We start from the raw sequence: 25,283 nt of genomic DNA, 5'->3' as shown, positions 1-25,283 counted from the left end.
CACTGGAGGACTTGGACAAGTAGTAGTCACTGCATTATCTGGCTGCTCTGCAGATTCTGATGTGCACAGTCATTGGACAATGCAGGCCTCTTCTCTTTAAATCTCCAATCATAGGCAGGCAGACAGGGTGCCAACAGTAGGCAGTGCTCCCTATTGGATCAAGAAGTAAGTTAGGGAGTTGATGTTACACATTAGTAGGCACGTTCAGTCTTGCATGGGCACTAGTAAAACGAAGCATAGCTTTGCTCTTGTGCATAGACCTAGTACCACAGAACTCTGTAAGATAATAGTGGTGTTGACTTCAGTAGGGTTCAGATTGGTACTTTATGGTACTGCACGGCGTACTACAAAACCTGTAGGCTTTTAGTGTGGTTGGTTTGCTCTTGAAAGAGGCTTCTGGTGGTACTCCTCCTGAGTCCCTCTCTGTGGAAAAACTGTGTTGCTTTTGGTACAATCTTCACACCTTAAATGTAAGAGACCTAAACGTTCCCTTTCAATGCACTTTTCACCTCATTAATCTCAGATAGTTCGTTTCAGGCTCTCAAAACTCATATGCTATTTCTCCTCCATTCCAAGCTGGAAGATACTCTTGTTTTTCATAAGGGCATATTTCTCTTTGTTTCTCCCCCTTGTACTGTAAAGTTGGGTCCATTGAAGAAGCAGAGCTGTGGGGTTTGTTGCTTATAAATGTGTGTGTCTGTTTATGTCTATGTACTGTATTTATGTAGCACAATCTTAGCTCACAGCAGTGAAGCACTGCACATTGAAGTATCAGGGTTCAAGAAGAGGGAGTGGAGATTGTGTTTACAGTATGGACAGCAATTTCTTAAGCATCCTGAGGAGGAGGGTGGTGGAGGTTCTAATCAGTTTATTAGATGCTCATTTGAATAGTTCATTTTTAGCCTGCCTTAGTTGTGAGGAAATCCTGATGTGTGAGGATTATATTGTTTAGGTGGCACAGAGGTAGAAATGTCCTGGCTTCTGTGTATCGACACCGGAGATGTATGTTTCTGCCAGGTTGGTGTGTGTGTGTGTGTGGGGGGGGGGAACTGGTGGCTGTTCATAGCATCTTTGTATGTGATACAGCAGATCTTGAAGATTATGTAGCCTACTGGCTTCATCCTACTCTTGGAACCAGCTGATTGTACTGGACATTTTAAGAATGATAATCCTAGCACTTTGACTCCTAGCAAATTGTTAATTCTGCCTGGGTTGACCCCATCACCATACGTACAACCCATTCAAGCCAGATGCAGACAGGCTTTAGCACGCTGGCCTCTGGTTGTCTCAATTAAATTAGGATGTTATAACAGCCTACAAAAGTATCTTTTGGATCACTGTTTAAACAAACCAATTGCAAATTCACAGGTTTCGGATGTATTTAAAACAAGCATTGCCAATGCCAATATGTTTGGCTTAAAAGGAATGTTCTATGCTAATGTGAAGCATTACAAGTAGATAGCATTGGAATGGATATGTATTTGTGTGGAAGCAAATAACTATAGAATAATATTGGTGTAGGTTAAAAGGTCAGGTGACAATTGCACTGGCAAGCCAGACCTAAAAGTCAATGTAGGTTAATGACTGCCCTCCTTCCATCTGTGCTGCTGCCAGAGAAACACACAAATAATTATCTGGTTATCTAAAACACGTTAATAGCATTACAGCGGTGTGTGTGTTCCCCTCAAATTTCAAGCTCAGGCAGCTGGATAAATTAGTAAAATTATCACAGTTATGTGGACTACAGGAACTTTTTTGTGGAAGCACACAGCTTCTGCCCAATCAAAACATGTACCCCTGGCTCCAAATATGTGGGTGGAGCCAAAGTCCCTCTCCTGGTGATTCTCACATAATTGTCTGGCGACCATAAAATGGCATATGTGGGGGCAACCACCAGAAAATTATTTGTGGAAAATGTTGATTTTGGTGGCATTTGCACCACAGAGGACATTTTATTGAAAAATATTTTACCATTTTTTTCTGCGAAAACATTGTTGATTTCCAATGAAAAATGCCCTTCTTTTGCAACAAAATGATCTACTGCGTGTTTCTAAACTACCTTGAACCTTAACCCTAGCCTTAATCCCAACTCATATCCAGTCATTTCACCCTAAACCAAAACCTATTCCTAACCTACTCCAGCCCATGTTCCTAACCCTCAGTTTGATTCCGACCCGACTAACCTTATCTTAACTCTTAGTCCCTAATCATTACCTTGACCCTAATTGGCTCTTAACCTCACCATAAACATAACCTTAAACTTTATACTTACTAACCTAACCGTAAACGTAGCTTTGAGCCCTGAACTTCCTTTGATTTGAACGTGATGCCAGCCCTTCATTTGATATGATTATTGCCCCCATATTTCAATTTATTTTCCTCATTTTAATTAAATGTTTTTCTCTGATGTTATATTTTGATAAAAATGTATTTTTTTATGAAATGTTTTATTTAAAATTATTTTCTGTGACAATGGATAAAATGACAGGATACCTGCAACAAATGTCTGTCTGGAACTCTACAGACTCAGTTAATTTTTAAGACACAAAGGAGCTAATTACAAGTGGTCCATTAATTTCTGAACCCTGTGCAAACATCTTTTGTGCAGATACAATTATAAGTGGTCAGATGTTTATTGCGCTCTGTAATTACCGGATGTGATGAAGTGGGCATATTCCATTACATTTTGGTAGGTCTTTACCATGACATGCAGATTTTGGCGCAATCAGCATTACAATCTGCATGGTATTCTCCAGAATGTCAGAATAGGAGATAATTATGGCCCCAGATAAATTCCTAATACCTCGGTGTTTGGATGTTATTGGATTGGACGCAATAATTATCACACCTGATAGGGCCGCTTGTAAGCAGGCCATTTTACTTTATCTTCTTGTCCGGATTTCAAAAGAACGTGCAACAAATTAGGCAGATAAGAGATGTAAAAATGAGGTTTTATACTCACATGCCTCAGAATATTAATGGGGAAACAGTAGCAACCAAAAAAAAAGCAAAAAACTACAGTCTTTTGTTGCTTGGCCAGTAAAGTTTAAAACCGAGATTGGCTATAAAAGGACGGCCATCTTTATGAAACTGGTCTAGCTGCTACATTTAGCCAGGTAGAAGGATCATTTTACTGCAATTGACTGGGTCCACAAACCAGCTGTATGACTAATCACTCATTAACTTCATACTTATCTTTAACTCTGTACAGCCCTCCGCTGCTTCTTGGCTAGGTTCTCACATAGAAATACACTATGGGGCAGATTTATGAGCCCCTTGCGCCTCATTTATGCCGCCGTTGCGTCACTTTTGTGACGCAGTGGTGGCGCAAATCCTGTGCCATGCTGCGGGGTATTTACAACGTGGCGCATCTGGGAGATGCGTCACGTTGTAAAGCCCTGCGCCAGCAGTAGGCGTACCTGTGCGGGGAGGGGCGTTCCGTCGCAGGAACGCCTCCTAAAATTGGCTGAGTGAAATCTACAAGATTTCACTCAGTCACTTTTGAGCCCATGCTGCGTCAAAACCCTGCGCCTGCTTGAAGCAGGCGTAAGGATTGACGCAGCATTGTAATGATAGGGCACCCCCGAGCCTTGCTGGAGCTGCGTCGCGCTCGCGACGCAACTCCAGCAATGCGCCGCCTTTCCGACAGGAGATGCGTCACGTATCTGCCCATCCGAGTGCCACGGTGCGCCGCATTGTAAATGCGGCGCATCAATGGTGGTGCACGGGTGGGCAGATGCGTCGCAACTCTTCTGGCGCATCTCTGCTAATTAGCAGAGATGCGCCAGACGTCATAAATCTGCCCCTCAATAACTATATACACTATAGATATACAACATATATCCAAACAGCCCATCTTGATAAAGTAGATGTGTAATTCAATCATCCCTATATCTTGAAATGTTCATCACACTTTTCATTACACCTCATGAGTAGCTAACAGAATGGAAATTCCTGAGGACGGTTTACTAGACATAATTGTTTTTTCTTCTTAGAGTTTGTACAGTCATCTGTGAAAAAGAATATGCTATGTAAGATTTTTTATTGGAGGTTCTTATTGCAAAGACCAGTTTTGAAAAACAGTTCTGACATTAGAGTAGTAAAAAAAAAGTTCACTTTTTCACTCATCTGTTTGTTAGGCCTTCATCACAAACAGAAATTTGCACATGGTTCATGAATCATTAGCTGTGTGATAGTTATGACACCCTTGCAGATCAAACCTGCTGAACTTTATTAGGAGAAGGTCCTGGAAAATAGGCAAAACAGGCATGATTCTATGTGTCAAGAACTAATTTTGCATGATATGATTGATTTTATATCGAAAACTAGGACTAGTAGGAATTTACCACACCTGGGGCCATATGTAGGAAGCCAAATACCGTTCGGTAACGGCCGATTTTCAGTAAATATCCCGTTACCGACCGGTATTTAGGCTTTTGCTATGTAGGGGGCATATTTCAGGATTCGGTAATTTACCGAATCGGTAAAATTACCGATTCGGTAAATACCGAATCCTGAAATGATATGGAGGGGGAGTGTCTCGTCGGTGTGTGGATTCGTTATTTACCACCAACTAAAAGTTGATGGTAAATGACGAATACCTGTAAAAAAGCATTATTGTGCTATTTGAAATGTGCAATGTGGCAGACATACATGCCCTTAGGGCATGTATGTGCGCCACATGTGCACACATGCACGAATCAGGGGTGCAACAGGGTGTCAATGTGACACCCTGCCACCCATGATAATGCCTCCCCTATTACCGATTCGGTATTTACCGAATCGGTAATGGCAACTGGCTTCCCATTCATTCCTATGGGCCTCCAGGTCCATAGGAATGAATGGGAAGCCAGTTGCCATTACCGATTCGGTAAATACCGATTCTTAAATACCGATATTTACCGAATCGGTAATAATTTACCTACATTACATTTACCGATTCATAAATACCGAATCGGTAAAATTCGGTACTTAAGAATCGGTAACTGTAATTTACCTACATATGGCCCCTGATGCGGAATTTACTTAAAATCGTTATTTTGCCTTAATCTCTTTATCTTTTTAGAACTTTTCTTCTCTGAACCATCAAGGGACCATCCAGTATAGAAGAAAAACATGCATTTGCAATGCAATAGGTCTCGCATTCACGAGAGTTTGATCTCTTGGCATTTACAATGCCAATAGGTTAAACTCTCGCAAATGCGAGACCTTATTGCATTGCAAATATTTTTTGTATCAAAGCGCCCCATGCTGCGCTTTCACGTTAATGGAGGTTGCGCCCCTTTTTTTAGACAAGCCGCGTCTTAAGAAAAGGGTGTGGCCGACATTAAAGTGAAACCGCGGCATAGGAGCTGTGACAACAAAAACCATCTGTATGTCAAGTTGACAAACAAATGCTTTTTTTCGTGAAATCGCCCCATGCCGCGCTTTCACTTTTATAGTGGCCGCGTACCTTTCTTTAGACTCGGCTTGTCTAAAGAAAGGGGCGAGGCCTCCATTAATATGAAAGTGCCGCATGGGCGCTAGTAAACAAAAAAAATTAAATAAACAAAAAATAAGTGCGGCCACAATACTTAAAGTGGACCACATTGCTAAAATAAAGAAAGAAAGAAATGCGGCCACTATAGTTAAAGCTGACCGGCATTAGTAATTAAAATAAAAGCGGACGGCATGCTACACCGTAGTGGGTGGAATAGGGGCAAATCATTCAACAAAATAGTGCTCACAGCCATGATAAAGCAGACCAGGTAACAAGACAAGTAAAAGGTCCAGTCATTATGGGAGGTTACAAATGCAGACAAGGCGGTACCAAGGAGAGACTAACAAGCCTATTCAGGACTGAAAAGCAACCATTTTGCAAGGACGGTAACAGAAGCCAATTGAAAAGATGGGTGGGACATGGGTGGAGCTTCAAGTCCCTACCTCAATACAGCATGCCTTGCAGAGCAGCACATGCGCGGCCCAGGCTCGACCTAAAAATGGTTTTCTTTGCCCAGTCCTGCATCTCTAACGGTCACCAACATTAGGTATTCTAGAATGTTTGTTTGTTGGATGATATCAGCAGGTATTTGGAGATCTATTGTGACTTCATTTACTAGATGACCACTGTTAGATTTGGGGGTCTCTAGTTGGCACAGGTAGGCACTTGTGACAAATAGGGACCCTTGCGTCTAGTCAGGGTAAGGGGGTACACTCCTAAAATAACCCCTGCTCACCCCCTTGGTAGCTTGGCACGAGCAGACAGGCTTATCTCAGAGGCAGTGCGTAAAGCATTTGTGAACACATACAGTAACCAAGTGACAACACTACAGATGGACACCACACAAGTTTTATATTAAAAATAAGTATTCTTTATATAGAATTAGCACAAGACCACAAACGACAAAAATCCACAATACTGTACTTAAAATGGTAGAATTAGCTTAGTTCTCTTTAGATGTTAAAATACGACACTTTGAGTCAATGTACCTTTAGATGCATAACGCTATACAATGAAAGTGTTGCAGGGAAGGTGATGCGTCGGGTCCTTACACGCAGGAACGGTGATGCGTCGTTTTTTTACTGCGCTTCCGTGGCGATGTGGCACGCAACGCCGTGATGCGATGAAGATTCGGTGCAATGAAACAAAGATGGCGTCTTCTTCTTGTTGCGACACGATGCGTGCATGCCCGACGACCATGCGGCGACTCGCGATTCTTCTGAGCCGCGACAGGCCCTGTGACAAGCTTCTCCGATGATGCGAGACGTCTCGACTCTATGCGACTGCTGCAGCGGCGACACCCCTGTTCAGTGATGCGAAGACAGCGGCTATGGCGACGACACTCTTCTTTGATAATGCGAGACGCTTCAGCTCAATGCGACAGCTGCAGCGGCGACACCCTTGTTCAGTGATGCGATGGCAGCGGCTGCAGCGGTGACACGCTTCTTCAATGTTGCAAGACGTTTCTTTACGATGCGATGAGATGCGACAGCTACAGCCGCGACACCCTTGTTCAGTGATGCGAAGGCAGCGGCTGCGGTGGTGACACGCTTCTTCTTCTTGAGTCATGCTCCCAGCTCCTTGCGATGTTAAATGGTAGCGGCAGTTTCAGTCGATAACCTTTCAAGTATTGCCCGGCGGTAATCGCCTCTTATACCATTCGATGTTAAACCAATAAAGAGGCAGGCGCCGGAGACTGGAAGGCAGGAAACAAAGTTTTATTCCGTCGGAGCAGAACACATCAGATCAGACAGCAAGGTATCGTCACGAGGTGCTCTAACTGCATCTCTGAGACCTGGTCTCTTATACACACGTTTATGACTTTATTGCAGGGTTATCATACATGGCACATTCTTGAGATCACTTTGATGTATGAAAGAACATCCTCGGAATCCCCACTTCGAGCTCGTTCCCACACATATCTACAGTGGAAGTCCCCACCCACAGTAGGAGATGGCTATCACACAGCTGGACATTCCGCCAATTCCCGGGGATGTGTGCAACCGGTCGGGTCTCAGGGGGTGAGGGCCTTGATCTGCTGTAATCCCTTTGATGTGGGGTGTTTTCCTTACAGTAGGGGCAATAAACTGCATCCGTACGGCTAGGTGATGGCCTGGGATCGGTTCGGACAATCGGGCGCGGAGGATGGGGGTTATCAGGAAGGATGTATGACCATGTATGGGATGAAAGGAGGTGTTGGTCAGGCACGGGGTGTGATTCCATGGCAGGGTCGCGCAGAAGGAGAGGGTTTATGGCCCGTGTATGAGAGAGCGGGGGTGGCCGGCGCGCGGGGGATGCTTGCAGCGCCAGGGGAACGCGCTGGCGATCGACAATGAGCGGGGAGAGAGAATGGGGTGCCTAAAATGGCGGCCGTGCGTTCGCTGTGCGTGGCACTGGGGAGAGGCAAGATGGCGCAGATAATGTTCAGTTACAAGCTAAATTTCCACAGTCCTCCCTTTTAACATATCTCGCCAGCTTGCCTGGCCGATATTCACCTTTGTTAACCCTTTAGCTATAATACCGTGAATGTTTTTCATGCATTCCTTAAAGGTACAGAGTTTTTAGGACAGGCAGGAGTAATCTGACACATTTGTACATAGCTACATACAGTTGATAAAGTAGGCGAGGAGGTAGTACATACACAATTACATCAGCTGTGCCGCATGTCAGGCCCAGGGATAGGAGGAGGAGAGCTTGTTTGAGCACAAACATGATACTGTAAAGCAAAAAAATGTTTCTGGCAAAACAAGGGATATTTCGCACATTACTTAAGGCCCAGACTTCGTGTGGATCAAAAATAGTCAGTATAGTCGTGTGCATGGCTGGTGTTGTATGAATGTCATTATACAAAGTTAGATTTTCTTAACTTCTCAGTGTACAGTCGGAAGTGACTGACGCAACATCATGAAAACTCGATAGGAAGATAGTTAATATAAAAAGGTGGTTGGGAGAGGAATTCAACTTAACATGAATTACAGTCATGGGATGGAGTTCTTCTTTCCAGTGTCCTATTATGAAGAGCCATCACTGGTAAGCTCTTATTGTTGTTCTTCTTTTGTTGGCACTGTTGAGCACCGGCGGTGGAGCTAAGGTCCAGCTCAAATCCAATTTCTCACGTGGCAGGGTGTGACCATTCGTTGTTCTCCGATCACAGTCCTGTTCCCTAACACAGTTCATCATAGGTACTTTGAGACGGGGTACCCGCTTTTTGTTATTCTGTAGTTAAGTCAAATTCAAAATCCATATAAAAGAGAGAGAGAGAAGGGGTGTGGCGTGCTTCGGGATGCCGGGGGAAGAGGGGGTGGAGTGGGGTCGGATCAAAAAGCGGACCAAGGGGGGCAGAATCTTCCAGCACTGGGCCCATCAATCGGGCCCGACGGGTTGGGACTTCAGGCACGCTGGTCAGCGAGCAGGGGGCCTCGAGATAGCCCTTCGTTCCATCGCTTATCATCCTGATAATGGTGCCTCGTCTCACGCCCTTTTTGCTTCGTTGCTTCCCCCTTGGTCGATGCCATAGATGTTCCATGGTCCGTAGCCAGGCTGTGTGTCACATCCGACCCCTCTCTTCCGATGGCCGCAGGTTATCTTTAAATGAGTACAAGAAACAAAATCTTAGAGAGTTGGCAGGGAAGACATTTACACACTTCATCCTCTCTCCCAACCACCGAGTAGTTAGGGAAATGCTTTTGTCGGTCGCTGCATGATTGATGTCTATTAACTCTTATGTCGGTGTGTGTTACTAATCTATTAATCCTTGCTGTGGTGCAGGTTTCTGTGGGTGTTCCTGTTCATCGTCTGGCCTGCTAGGTGTCGATTCCTGTGCCCTATAATCGTTGCAGGAGGCCTGACATCTGTTGACTTTCTGGTTTATCAAAAATTCGAACCGGCTTCTCCGGTAGAGACTCGTTCATCTTAACACAAGTTCTGTTAATACACATTTTCCTCCGAGGACTGCTAAGTTTATGAAAAGAAAAAAATGCGAGGTGCTACTGTCATGGGTTCACAGGTATCTATTTCGGGGAGAGACATAAGCTAAACATTTTTCTTGCTGGAGACAATAGGTAACCCTTATCAGCTTAGGCGATGTATCTTTAGAGAATAAGGTCATCAGCTGTTTTGTCCGAAATACTCTGAGACGGCTAGTACAGGGCTGGGGTTATTTTGGGAGAACGGGGTGCTTAGACATTCTAGTTTGGGGTAATTGGGCGGAGGCAATTCTGGGCGGTGGAGATGGTGTTGTTAAAGCTCTAAAACGAAAACCACTGACATATAGTCCCCGTGATGAGGGCCAAATTGGGAGACATCAGTCGTCTTACCTGTCCTTTCTTTCTCAGCCAATTAAGTTCAACATTTGCAGAAAGGAGAGGTAGTAACGTGGTAAAGTACGGTCGTTTTTGTTTCTGTCAATTTGTTCGAACACCGCCGTGTTTGAGGCCAATTATACACAGACTGAGGAGGTATGTGTCGTTAATTTATTCAAAAAGAAAGAGGGCAAGGAAGCCTTTAGTGACGGAGGGAGGGAGGGAGAGAGAGAGAGAGTGAGAGAGAGAGAGAGAGAGAGAGAGTGAGAGTGAGAGTGAGAGTGAGAGTGAGAGTGAGAGTGAGAGAGAGAGAGAGAGAGAGAGAGAGAGAGAGAGAGAGAGAGAGAGAGAGGTGCGCATCAAGTAGGCTATTTGGCATATGTACGACACAAAACGAGCGAGAGAGAGAGACATGTGTATGATAATAGGCTACTTGGTGCACACACAACATGGAGTAGCATGGGTCGGTTCTATGTAAGAAAACACAAGCGGGGGAAAGACATAAATTCGGTGATCACGCACACACAAATACCGGATAGGGTGTGACAGTACATGCATCAAGCGCAGAAACTTAATACGGAGACTCAGGGCTACGTTGAGTATGGGGACCTCTCCTTTCCTGTCCTCTTTCCTATGCATGCTGCGTATTTTCAGTATTTTGTAGTTTATCTTGGGGGGGGGTGTCGGACCTTTTACTCCCCTCCCTTTGATCGATGAACGAGCACTTCAATCATACGATGACGCTCTCTTCAAGCGACCCAAGCATGAAATGCATACACATTCATACCGTATAATCGTAGCACACACGCACAATCATCATACCATACAGTTTTTCATGTTCCCAATGGTGGTCTGTACTTTGCGCATTATCCCACAACGTTTGTCTATATTTTTCCCTATATTGAACACGGTGCGGTCCATGTCCACTCCATTCTTCTGTCGGATCTTCGTCGTGACCTATAGAGGGGAAAAAGAGGGGAGGGGATGTGCAGTATTCAAAGTACATTAGCGTGCGTAGACACGAAAAAGTTCTACTTTCCACGTACCAGGCTAGCCACAGGAGTGGGTAATACCACAGACCTATTATTCTTTTCTTCCGAGACAAAGATGCTCTATTTCATTCATCTCCTAAATTCGGGTTCCCTGGTCGTACATGTGTTTCTCAATCGGTCGTATATTATGGTGCAAGATACCATACCTTGCATTCGGCATATACCTTAAGCTATAGTCGACCATTTTCTGACAACTCTTGGAAAAAGACAGGTGTGACGGGTACAAATTCCGTTAATCAAAAAGATTCAGGTAAATGGGGTCTGCATTATCTGTTTTCTATTGCTTGGGAGTAACAATCATTTATTAAAAAAAAACCTTTACCAACCTAGATGATTTGTCATGACACTGATTCCGTAATTCCTTTAAGAAGCCCTTTATTTAAAACAATGTCAGTATACAAATACAGGCCTACAACCGTTCAGGCCGGCCACGGTGTGAGAGGCGTCTCGGCGCCATTTTGGGGCGAGGTCGGGTGGGTCCAGTGCACAGTCTAAGTCTTTCCACTAACTAGCTGCCGGACCAGAATCCCCTTCGGTAGTTCGAGAACTTTTCGTCAGCGTCAGCTTGCGTCAGCATGGCGTCACCGCGGTTTTGTAGCGATGCCGTGGTCCGTCCTTGGGGCGGGACAGCAGGCAGGTTCTTCCGCTGTCGCCCTGAATCAGTCTTTCTTTTACGGCACCAAACGGAGGCAAGATGGCTGCCGCCCGGGGCAAGGACAAGTTAACGTGGAATAATCAAGCAAAATAGCGGCGATTGTCCCCACCGGAGGCCCACGGGAGTCGAATGTCAATGACTCCCGCAGAACCTGCAAAGCTGAGAGGGTGTTTTTCATGGGGTGGGGCCCACGCCCGAGCAGACAAGCCTCCGAGTCCAGGGCCGTCTCACGGTGGGCTAGGCCTGGATCCGAAGAACCGACCGCCGGAGTCCAAAGGCAGCAGCAGCAGCAGCTCTTCGTTATTGCCACCGGGGTGGGTCCCCGATCACTCTGCTGCGGGGACCCACCTCACGAATCAAACGCTAATGGCAATCTTAGTGGATCTGCGCCTGAGCGGCCACCCGGCAGGCAAGACTTGAATGGCTGTCCCGTTGCAGCCGATCGGTGAGCGCAGGGGCGCCCACTCATCTGGGCGGCGAGTGAAATGGCTGGGTGCAACTCGGCTGGCCGGTGAAAGAAACAGCGGGGTGCAACTCAGCTGGCCGGTGAGTAAAATGACAGGGTGCAACTCAGCTGGCCGGCGAGTAAAATGGCAGGGTGCAACTCAGCTGACCGGTGAAAGAGACGGCTGGGGTGCCCTCATCTGCTGGCGAGCCTCCACCTGGGGAGGTGGGGGAGGCCCGTCCGCGTCGCTTCCCCCGCCAGGGCACCCTTCGTTGTTGAAGGAAGAAGAAGAGAATGGGAAGATCCGCACAACGTGGCAGACCCACCTCGGCGTTGCCAGGGTCTTGGCGCCGCGTGTGGCTTCCGGACTATTCGCACAGTTGTCCGCCACTGATGTCGATGGATTTTTGCATGGCTTTTATAGCCCAAAGCCGACTAAAAGGACCGCCCAAAACAGGCCAATGTTGCAACTTCGAGGAAGGAGAGGCGAGGACGGTGTCACGCGGACGTAAATGCTTTGGGATGGAGGTCGCAGCAGACTGTCATGTAAATAGTTGTTTAAAACGTGTTTTAACTTGTTCACCCTGTCGGAATGTTGTTATACCTATAAGTTATTAAAATGTTTAATCATACTACTTTGTTGGAGTGTTGTACATATTTGCAATCTAGTTACTATGTAATCAGAAAATGGCATAGTCCAATTGTGCGTGATCCTAGTCCAGTTCGGTGACGTCGATGGTGGGTATCAGCAGGCTTCCGGTTGTGTGGGATTTTGGTCGTGTTTACTGGGCGGGGTGGGTGGTAGGGCAGACATGTTTAGGCAGCGAGAGCGATGGAGCCGAGCTACCTCGTGGCCGTCTTGACCGTGAGCTTGGCTCCTTCCCCTAGTTTCATATATCCCACAAAGGGCTATTTCCTAGCGTCTTTTTAGTTTTGTAGGGTCAAAAAAAAGATCCCACCAGTGGCCACTGACTCTCGGGGTCCCCCTTTGTATATTTATGCCATAGCTTGCTATAAGCTACGGCGACTAGTCCATATTTAGTGAATATGTCCTTATTAGGGGTGCCTTCCAGTGGAGCCGGATGGTCCACCTCTAATAAGCGGTCCGGGTAGAACCAACTACCAATTAGTGGGGAGAAGATAGGCATGACGGGTTACAACGGGGACAAAAGTCAGCACTACCTATCTTTTCACTGCTTGCAAAGACTAGACAGAATATCTCTATTCCTCGTTATTTGTAAGCAGAGAATACCTCCAGAGAACCAATATCGAACAACTAGTGTTCGGACAATCAATCAATCAATGGGGAGATAAAGATAGGCACGACGGGTTACAATGGGGACAAAAGTCTGCGTTACCTACCCTTCACTATTTGCAAAGACTAGACAGAATATTTCTATTCTACGTTATTTGCAAACAGAGAATATCTCAAAGAGCACTATTCTTCAAAACAATCAATGTTCGGACAATCAATCAGTGGGGAGATAAAGATAGGCACGACGGGTTACAACGGGGACAAAAGTCTGCGTTACCTACCCTTCACTATCTGCAAAGGGAGAGAGAGAGAGTATTTCTACTCCTCCCCGTTTGTAGACAGCGAATATCTCAAAGAGAACAATCAATAAGTAATACTAGTATTTCAATCAATCAATCAATCAATCGTTTCGCAATTTGTCGTGTTTCACGACCTTACCCGGACCGCGTGGACAGTTTCTCGTCTTCCGCCTCCAGCGCCCGATCGTCCTCTACTCTGCGTATTTGCCGCGGCACTCCTGATGGTTCCCAGTCAGGACCGTAGATCACTCGAGAGAGGTCTGCTCGGAACCAGTGAAGTTCGGATGATCGGCTGCCAGACGAGGGTCTATCGGGCAGGAGCTCTCCCGATCGTTGCAGTCGTTCACTCTGTCGTTAGGACCTCTCCCACTGGATCCACGTGTCGCTGATGGGCCCCACGCTTGGGACGCCAATTGTTAAATGGTAGCCGCAGTTTCAGTCGACAACCTTTCAAGTATTGCCCGGCGGTAATCGCCTCTTATACCATTCGATGTTAAACCAATAAAGAGGCAGGCGCCGGAGACTGGAAGGCAGGAAACAAAGTTTTATTCCGTCGGAGCAGAACACATCAGATCAGACAGCAAGGTATCGTCACGAGGTGCTCTAACTGCATCTCTGAGACCTGGTCTCTTATACACACGTTTATGACTTTATTGCAGGGTTATCATACATGGCACATTCTTGAGATCACTTTGATGTATGAAAGAACATCCTCGGAATCCCCACTTCGAGCTCGTTCCCACACATATCTACAGTGGAAGTCCCCACCCCACCCACAGTAGGAGATGGCTATCACACAGCTGGACATTCCGCCAATTCCCGGGGGTGTGTGCAACCGGTCGGGTCTCAGGGGGTGAGGGCCTTGATCTGCTGTAATCCCTTTGATGTGGGGTGTTTTCCTTACAGTAGGGGCAATAAACTGCATCCGTAGGGCTAGGTGATGGCCTGGGATCGGTTTGGACAATCGGGCGCGGAGGATGGGGGTTATCAGGAAGGATGTATGACCATGTATGGGATGAAAGGAGGTGTTGGTCAGGCACGGGGTGTGATTCCATGGCAGGGTCGCGCAGAAGGAGAGGGTTTATGGCCCGTGTATGAGAGAGCGGGGGTGGCCGGCGCGCGGGGGATGCTTGCAGCGCCAGGGGAACGCGCTGGCGATCGACAATGAGCGGGGAGAGAGAATGGGGTGCCTAAAATGGCTGCCGTGCGTTCGCTGTGCGTGGCGCTGGGGAGAGGCAAGATGGCGCAGATAATGTTCAGTTACAAGCTAAATTTCCACATGCGACACGCAGTCCCTCAGAAGGCCCCAATACAGCTGCAGACACTTCCAAAGAACTCTGGGGAGCTGGTGGTTGAAGTCTGTTGTCCCTGAGACTTCAGCAGGAGGCAAGCTCTTTTCTCAAACCCTTGGAGATCCTTCACAAGTTGAATAAAGTACATACAAAGTTCCTTTCTCCTTTCTTTGGCAGTCAGGCAATCACTGCAGGCCAATCCCCCAAGCAGCACTTCAGCTTAGGGATAGTCTCTCCTCAGTGTCTCTGGTTCCTCTCCTCAGCAAAGGTTTCTTCTTGTTTCCCAAAGTGATCTAAAGTTCTTGGATTTGGGTCCCAATATTTATACCCAGTTTCTCTTTGTTCTCTGAAGGCAGAGAGGCCTTTGCCTAGTCCATACCAGTTCTGGTCAGACTTGGAGGTGGAGCCAGCAGTGTGGAGGGAAGGCACAGCCCTATTCAGGTCCCAGGTGCAACTACTCCCACCCATCTAGATGCAGATCTCTCTATTCAGCCTTGTGCTGACTCACCCTGTCTCCTGGAATCCCCCAGCCCATGTCACTCAAACTCCAGACAAGGAATACACAACCTAGCAGAGGCAGGTTTGGATGGTTAGACAAGAAAAAACCTGCTTTCTAAAAGTGGTATTTTCAAACACAGAATGTTAAACCAACTTCACTAAAAGATGTATTTTATCATTCTGAGTTCAGGCATACTAAACTCGAATTTCTACCATGTTCCCTGAGTCAGTTATGATTATAAGATGTAATAATTCAACTGCCCAGTATGGCCTATGGGGAACAGGTAGCCTTGCAATAGTGAAAAACGAAAATGGCTGTAATTCACTATTAGGACATGCCACACACACCAGGGCTTGTCCTACCTTATACTTACAATGCACCCTGCCCTTAGGCCTACCACAGGGGTGTCTGATATGAAGAAAAGGGAAGGTTTAGGGACTGGCAAGTGGGTGCACTTGCCCAGTCAGCATGGTAGTACCAGACTGCACACAGGCTCTGCAATGGCAAGCCTTAGACACACTTTTACAGACTGCTTCTGTGGGTGGCACAACCAGTGCTGCAAGCCCACCAGCAGCATTTAGATTTCCAGCCCTGGGCACTCCTGGTGCACTGTACTAGGGTCTGACAAGTAAACCAAACCAGCCAATCATGGAATCACGAATCCACACATCAATTTACAATAGGGAGCCCTTGCACTGTGGCACTGGACAGCAGTGGCACAGTGCCCAAAGCATCTAACACCAGCAAAAACACATGAGGCAACAGCAAAAAATGGAAGGGAGACCCACACCAAGGTACCAGGTCTAACAACCATCTTAACAGCTTGGAGGTGTGTTGGTTATGCTACATTCTCTCTTATCTTGAGTATGTTACATTCTCTTGAAAGGAGGCTAGTTAGTTTGTGCTGGATATTCATTTTATTTATCGGCAGCCCTAGGTATGTGCATGCTGCTCCTTATCCAAGTTGTACCTCTTGTTATTTTTTGTTCAATCTCTTTTATGAAACATATAGACCTGCCATTGCACTGAAATATGGTGACTTCAAGTTTTTCAAAGAAATTCAAGTAGAAAACAATTTCCCATTTCTAGAAAATATGTTCTGGTTTCTTGAAATCTCATTGAATCACTATTTCATGGAGGCCCTGTTCTCGAATAATTCGCTGTTTTACCCAAAAATTGGAAGATGTGAGACCTTCAATAAATTTTACATTTTTACATTATGGTGTATTTAAAACTCTTCAATATATTTTTATGCAATTTGATATCCCAAATTCCGATTTTTTAAAATATCTATAAGTATGTGATTTCTTCCATTAGCTGTAAAGCTATGGTGGCCGCTTGTTCATTCAGTTTTCGCTTCGTTTTATTTCACCATTTCCTTCCATTTCTGCAGTCTTCAACTTTCATTGACAGATCTGCTAGATGACAATTCCAAACAAATAGCTTGTCTTGGGATTCCAATGGTGATAGAAATAATACAGGAATTGATTTTGAAACCTCATACTTAACAACGGCATTGGAAAGTATAATGATGTCTTCTTGGATAGTACATGATTTTTATTAAACTGTATAGAAATTGAAGCTCCAGCAAAGGCTGACGTTAGCAGATTGTCGCTGATGCAACTCCCTAGAAACACCACCTATCTTTTTTCTTCATCCTTCCCTTAGAACATACTAGGACTCTGTCAAGGATACCAAGATGCTGGATAAATCAGGCCATGGCTTCCAATTGTGACAAAGAAAAGCTCAGCCTATTCCTGTCACCCCATGAGAACTGGACATTTTTCATCACAAGTGATCAGAAACCGCTGAATTGCTTACTGATAATCTTCACTATTCTGAGACCTGGTGACCCAAGCAAAATCAGTACTGTGATATGAAAGATGCATAAGGATGTGATGTTGTTGAAAGATAATTGTTTCCTGGATATTTAAAAATAAACAAGCATTGGCAAAGTCAATAGGTCTGACCTTGGTAAAAATGCTTTAAATTTCTTTTATTTCTTTATTTTTTTAAACATAAGCTGAAGACAGCAAAAATGTAAAAAAAATGACAAAAACAAAAGGTAAAACTGCTGCCGTCTGAAGGTGGTGAGCATATGTTTGTAAAAAAAAATATGAAAAAGAAGTAAATAAAAAAATTCTCATTTACAAAATTAATTTGAAAAAATTAAAGCAGTGATTGATAAATGAATTGTATTTTGTAGGTGGAGATGCACATGTGCAATAGCAAATTGCCATCTCCCAGATTAAAGAGATCCAAGGACTGAAGTGGGCTGAGCCATTGTCCCATGCTGTAGGCTCTGGTGGGTGGACAACATGTGAATGACTCTTTAGAACACCAATGATTGAGAGGTTTAATCAAAAACTCATCTATGTATGTTATTCTGATTTATGTTTGAAAAACATGAAGCCTGAGATACAGATAACACTATATTTAGGCCAGCCCTGAAAGTTACTTGTAGGAATAGTTCCCTTTGGAAAAAAAAAACCTTTGTTTAGATGAAACCCAATTCAAAGAGTTTGGGTAATCTTCCAAATCCAGTTTGTCTATTTGGAGGAGGAATTATTTTCAGGTTGCATAAATGCCTTAGGTTCTGTGAATGAACCACTGTAGATTTATTTTCAAAGCGTACTATTTTGCTCAAGCTGTATTTAGTTATTAGTGAGAGTAATATAGCGAAGAACATAAGAGCATAGCATAAAAGCCATTTCTTTAAGACTCATAAAGGTTAGCAGAACATGGTTCTTCTGGATAAGAAGTGAGAGAAGAATCTGCCGCTTGTGTCTGAAGACTCAGGACTTTCTATTTATTTTTTTCCGTAGTGACCGAAGTCACTTTTTAATAAATAAAATAATTAAAGCTTGAATCGATATTTTCTAATCCTTGGCTCATCTGACATAGTATGTATCCATCGGCAGGAAATAGTTTTTTTGCCATGTTGGTAAGCAAAATAAATTAGCAGAGAATAAATTCTGATCATCAATGGAGATGTCTACCAAAAAGGTGCAGTCATCTTTTGTCTTCTCGTCCTGGTTTTGTTAACCAGAGTATGCACTATAGTTCTAGATCCCCTATTTAAAGAGAAATTGTTGGGTATTCTTGTGCCTGTGGTCCTGGCCTTTGAATCATAACATGCCATAATATGTTCATGATTATCAATCCCACTGAAGAACAAGCCCTCACTCAGCCTCTCTGTGGTTGCTTCATTTCTTGTTCAGAAACAGTGTGTATTGGACTGTCTATTGCAGTGTTCCTATTGCGGGAGGGCCAAGGCAGGTTATTTAGGGCGGCGTGAAATTGAAACATTGCTCTGCAAACTTTGCAACATTTTGAATTATGCACTTTTGCACCACTGTTAAGTCACAGGAAACTGGTTCAAGCAGAAAATACCTCACCAAAAGTTATTTTCTGCTCGAATGCATCTCCTGTCGATATTGCATATGGCTTTATTATAGAGGGCATCCCCTTAACTGAAAATGTGATATGAGAATCCGAAAAACACATTTTGAGCCATTTATGTAATTTTACATAATTTTAGAAAAACTTCATTTAAAAAAATGTGATTTCGCACACCCCTAATTTGCATGTGATTGGTCCCTGTCTGTAGGAGCACAGTGTGCAAAACAAACAATGGAACGTGACCCAGAATAATTACCAGTGGCTGAGATTTATTGAAGCATGCTTTTTCCAGTTGCTTATTTCAAAGCCCAAAGGGCGAGCAGAAGAGCTTTAGGGATGGGAGCTCGCGTCTTTGCTCAAGGTGGAAGGCAATGAAGTGGTTAAGCAGGGGATTTCAGCAGTCAATAGAAGCCTTGAAGTGTAAATGTATATACAGTAGCCGAATCCAGGGAACTGCAAATGAAGATGGTTTAGGATTGCAAACTGAGGAAGAAAATTGTTTTTAATTAGCACCTTCATAAGAACTGCTGATTAATACTGTTTGGTTTGGTGAAAAGCTTTCAGCTGAGTAATTTGTGCAGCCATTACAACAGTTTTGTTAGACCAGGACTCCTGTTGTTAAACACAAACAGCAGATGATAATGGTGGAAGATGAGTTTGTCATGTAACAATTTAGCTTATTAAAAAAGCTTTATATAAAAACCCACTATAGTAAGTTACCATCTTAAATCACATTTTTCAAACCCCTTCAAAATTGCAGTGTTCCACAACAGCGCCTCTTTTTCTTTAGAGATTTGTGACAGATTTTTTTTCTTCTTTTATTTTTCAAATAGGGAATGTATATAATTTGAAGATGTAAAGAGCACAGTGCAATTTAAAGGGGACGTGTGTTTATGAAAACTGGCATGCCAGGCAGGTGCAGCTAAACGCTTGCGACTGTACCCTGAAATCCAAATGTCCGCGAGTCTTTCCTCGAATGTGCAAAACATAGTTCCTCTTTTATTTGTTGAAAATGTACATTATTCGCCTGTTTCTTAGTTTCGTTGGACAGGGATGGGGAGATATGTGCATCAACTGTAACGTCTACACAGGTTGTGGCAATATGCAGACAAAGTAGCAGGGGCCGTATCACATAAAGTGAGCCCAGGGAGTGATAAGTTAACAAAGTCTCCTCACAGATTTGAGCTGGATTAGTGATATTGAACCACCTTAGAAAGTGGTAAATGGTTGCTTGTGTCCAGAACTTTAAAAGCAAGTTAAGCAGAACAATATCCAATAAGATAAACAGAGCAACTCAACAACACAATTAAACATAACAAGACACACCACAACAAAACCATGAAACGGAATGAAACACAACACCCATACTACAACACAGCATCACATTGTAAGAATGAAGCATGAAAACACAACACCACGACAAAATGCAACACAACAATTAGGCATAAATATTCTTGTCAAGCAATACCACCTCCAAAAACCTGCTTCCCTAATACAGTTATAAATGATGTTTAGAGCAAAAACGGTCTTTCTTAGTGCTTAGTTTGTAAAAGAATAAGTGCTTAGGCATAAGGTTTGGCTTGTACGTCTTTGTGCCAAATACCAAGGCTGCATAGTCTTGATTCCACCTCATGCTTGTTTAATCTGCCACTAGAAACTCCCTGCCCTTTTATTTCATTCTTGCAAATTCCAGCTTTCTCTGTTTTCCACCATTTTCATTTTTGTCTTTCTCTCCCTTTTTTCCCCCCCTTCCACGACTGCAGTATGTGAAAGTCTGATCAGGAAAAATAAGTGCCCGCTCCGATTGATTAATGCCAGTGAGCCCAACCTGAAACCACCAGCTGAAATTCAGTACTGGCCTTTCCGCCATGAACATGAAATAGCACAAGCCAAAAATGTTTTGTGACCCGGTCCCAGATCTCTTACTCATCATGCGTGAGTGCCTTCAGGAAGCCTCCTAGCACAATAGTAGCTGCAGTCGGTGCATTGTTCATTGTTTTCAATCTTCTAGCAATAAACAATGATCGGTTTTCAATGGGGAGATCTGCTTGTATTTAAACGCTGCTTTTCCACTTCCAGTCTGTGATATCACTGACCACCTCACCTGCGCTTTACTTTATTAGCACAGATTATGCACATGTTAGACACAGATCAGACCGACAGACACACTCTATTCTTAACTTCACTTCCATAATATGTATTATTGTCGCCTATGAAGCACCGGAACTTTCTAGTCTAGCACCTAACGAGGATTAAAAGGAGTGCATGCATTGTAGGCACCAGGCGAGGGATGGTTCTGTAACAGGGCCCCCAGGGATATTTTTTTCCCTGCAGACAGGCCTTCCGGGGTAATAACAAGGGTTGCGGCTCACGGCCGCGCCAAATAAGCGTCAGACAGCATAATAGTCTGCAGAAGAAAAGGCCCGGAGCACTAACGTGAAAGAAGAGCTGCCCACCACATGCAGCAAAAATCACCAAAGGTCATTTCATGGTAGCAATTGTGACACGAAATTGGTGGTCATGCTACCTGCCTAATACTCCGCACAGCTTTACAAATGACGGGCCCCTCGCCACGGCTGTCATTAAGTGCTTTCATCATAATAAACTTTAAACTGTTGGCTTTATGAATTGGCAGCCGGCTTCAGCTGTTCGTCGGGCGGCGCTTGCAGCGCCTTAAGTGTGACATGGCCTATTAGGAACTGCAACCATGCTTCAGGCCCACTTGGCGTCCCCGCTCCCGGGGTGATTGCGGCCTATTAAACGGCATCTGGGAAGATTTTCCTTCGCGCAATCTCCGATCAAGAGCTTTTTTTCGGGCTCTGACCTGCATTTCCTTCGAGACTTCCTCTGAGGAGTTTTATAAGAGCAGGGCTGCAGAGGGTTTACGGCCACTTCTGATTAATACCTTTTCAGGTTTTTTTCTAGCAACTCGCCGGCTGCTGCGGTACGGGGAAAAAGCTTTCATTGTTCGTAAGGTGCTTATTTGTGACCTTTTCTCAGCTCCCTGGTCTCCCGTAACTTGGCCTCGCTGAAACCTCCGGGTGTGTGTAGCAGCTTTTCGTGGTAAGACTTCCGCAGAAGGGGACATGCAGCTCCCCCTCCCCCCTCCACCCTCTGACGTTACACGCCGCAATGGCAACTCGGGCTGCTCTAAAATATACAGAACCATGTGTTATTGTTGCTGTTGTCCTAAAGATTTCACAGTCACATTTTATTTTTTTATTACCGTTGTGCACGGGAAATATTTAAGTGTTGCTGAGTAACTCAGAAGTGCGAGCGTTGCGTGTGCATAACGCATGTTTTAGGATGGCTCAGCTGTGGACCTGCAGAATTGTATTAATAAGAAAGATATACATTTTTCAGGTTTTTGGTCAAAGAGCTCTGACTGATTAAGGCTTAAAATGGCTCTGAGTGAAGGGAGAAAGCGCGCCATTCCGCGCGGAAGTGAGATACGTGTGTAGCAGCCCCTGTCTGGTGACGCGCAGCCGCTGGTGAGCACAGCGGCAGTGGTGAACACAAAGATAAGCACTTCAAGTAAGGCATGAAACATATATTCAGTATACATCGACCTCTCCGCCTCTGGTGCTCAACACAAGAGAGTGCTCGAACTCACAGCAAAAACTTCCACCGTCAGACTCTGCATTGCGAAGGGGACATTAGCTTAAGCACACTAGTGGCACTAAGTCAATACACAGCCACGTACACAACTCTACGGCATGGACTACTAAAGACACACGTCAGATAGACATTCACAACACACAACAGCTTCTCCACTGGCAGAATCCATGCTCGTTTTCGACCTGGCTGTGTTGTCCGAATCTAAGGGCCAGTGCTTTAAATGGGCCGGTACTGTCAGGTACGGAGTACCTGCACTTATTTATTTTGAGCGGGAGATTACCCGCACTTCTCAGCAGAGGTGCAGTACTTTTAATTGACGAGTACCGGCACTTCTCAGAAGCAGGTAGATACTCCGGCGAAATATACCTGCCCTTCTATTTTCCCATTTCAAGCACTAAGGGACTACTGCCCTGCGACAGACCGGCATTTTCCTTTAAACTTGCACTTTCCCCCTTATAAATGTTATTTCTATGTCTTCTGACCAAAATGGTTCGGTGATCTATAAACCCTAGAATTAGGCCCAAAATGCGCCCGCGGCAGCTGGCGATGTGGCTGTCTCTCCAGCCCCACTGCTCAGGCCGTCATCTGTGCTATTCCCATCGCCCATTACAGTAACTCGGGTATTATTAGCAATGTAAAAGCTTTAAATGTGCAAGAACCTGTCCAAGACTGTTATTATGCCTTCCCCTAAGCCGAGGATTGTAACACAAGTGGCTTCAGGTAAATGTCTCCGCCGTGGATCATTACACGAGTAAATTGGCGAGCCTTTGAAAGAGTACAATTAGAGTCAACCTCCGAGCACCTTGGGCTGGGGGAGTGGACCCTTTGACGAGGTCGCAGGGCCGCCCGCTGTGCCTGGCATCTGTCCTGATGTCCTCACAGATAAGTGGCTCACACTTGTAATCAGCCGAGGGCCGCAGCAACTTGGCGCCGATTAGGAGAGTTTGCAGCGAAATCTTTCCATTTTCGTATGCAAAAATTGAGAAAATATGTGTCCATTTAATTACTAAACTGGCGGATTCGCACTTGTTGCTGGCCTAATTGCTGAATCCATCCAGACATTATGCCTCATATCACTGCATCGTTTGCATGGCTATGGATTCCGCGTTCACCTTGCGCTATTGTAATGTGGCCCATATGTCCATGTATGGTTTACATACTGACAAACAGAATGGAAAGAAATAATAAATGAGCCCACTAATTAAGTTTGTGAGATTAAAAGTTTTTTTGCGTGGGAAACAGAACTGCAGCCTGCGTCGTCCATGCTCTAGAATAGATGTATATCTACGCCGCGTTCCCCACTGGAGTTCTGTCTTGAATTTATGTAAAGTCTTAAATGAAGGAATCACAACAATAAAAGCTAAGATTAAAACATGCTCCTCATTTTATTACTTTGTACCTTCCAGTCGTGCATTCACACAATTGTGCTTTGCACCACCTGTCTCTTCCTTAGGCCTTGAGATTATTTTTCCTCCATTTTTACCAATTGTTAGTTTAGTGAGTGTCATCCTTTGCTAAACTGTTCATTTTTTCAGATAAGGACTCCATTAAAAAAGCTCCTTATTTGGCGAGCTCGGTCCGCCTGTTCAATCCGTTCGTCTCTAATAAACACTGTGCTCAGTAGCCTAGCAAATATGCCATGGGCCATAGTGCAAGCAACGAAAATGGTCCCTTTGACTGCTGTTGGGGTAGTAAAATATAGCAAGCATCAGGGTTAAAATAGCCATTCCGGGCTCTGGGACTGGTGCACTGCACCTGCTGCACCAATGGTAGCTATACCCCTAGCTTTATTATCTCTTACTGAATCCTGGGAGTTGTAGTCTTAGTTCATTTAATTTGAACAATTTAAGCTAACTCGGCTGAAAACATAGATTTTTAAAAGAAACTTAAAGGAGTGGAACATGGTGTTCTGGATGCCATGGATCCATTTAGTGACCTTCCGATTCCATGTGAGGTTCTCTGTCATTGATTTGTACTAAACCTTCTTTTCTATACCATTGCATGAGGATATCCAAGTCCTTTTCGCTTTGCAAGGCATTGCAGTGTGTTAGTATAGACTTGTACCGGTACATTCAAATCCATAAGACCAATAGGGGAACAGCCCAACACTACACTCACAACTAGTTGTGTGTGGCGAACCTCTCTCTAGGCACCACGCCCACCCTCCCAAAGTAAGACTGAAATACGAGCTACTAGCTCTCACGGTGTGCACTTCCACTGCCCGCTGTTCCCAAGGGGCGATCCTAACGATCTATATAAACTTCTACCCGCTGTGGATTGCACCACCCAATATAAGTATCCAAGGAACAAAATAAATTGATAAATGTCCATCCAATAGTTGTCTGATTCCAAATTTTCTTTATTCTTCTTTAATATTGCAAAAACACCGGGCAGCCGCTATCAGCTCCTCCAGACTGCCATCCGATGGTCTTCCTGAAATGGCGCGTGAGCCCTTAGCATGCAGTCCCGGCACCAGTCACCTCTTTTCGCCTGGTCCGTTGTTGTCTGTCGGGTGCACAGCTATGTGGTCGGGCACCCACTCCGTCCATGTCAGTGAAGGCTGCGCTCCCAGGAGAGGCCCACCCAGCCACGAGGTTCGCAGCCGCGGCCTGGAAGGGCCCGCTCGTTTGCCAGTCCGTCAGGTGGCTCAAGCCTCGATTGCACCACTGCTGCTTATTGTGGGGTGCACCCAGTGTAGCGAGCCGTTACTCAGGCTTTTTCTTCGGCCAGGATGGTTAAAATTGCTCAGTACATGGCAAGAATTCTGAGGAGGCCAATGAAGCTTCAACGCTACGCGGCCATCTTGGTCGGCAGCTTGGACTCTCCCTCGATAACTGGAACTCTTGACATGTCACAATTAAATGCTTAACAGGATGATTAACTATTGTTCCTGTGTAAAGACATTACTAGACGTGCAAGACAGGCTCATCAAAGATTATCTGAATTGGTTCACAGATATGGAATTGATTTGCAGAAATCTAAAGAT

The sequence above is a fragment of the Triturus cristatus genome, chromosome 6 (assembly GCF_964204655.1).
Source record: "Triturus cristatus chromosome 6, aTriCri1.1, whole genome shotgun sequence".
Lineage (NCBI taxonomy): Eukaryota > Metazoa > Chordata > Amphibia > Caudata > Salamandridae > Triturus > Triturus cristatus.
This window is presented reverse-complemented; position numbering follows the sequence as displayed.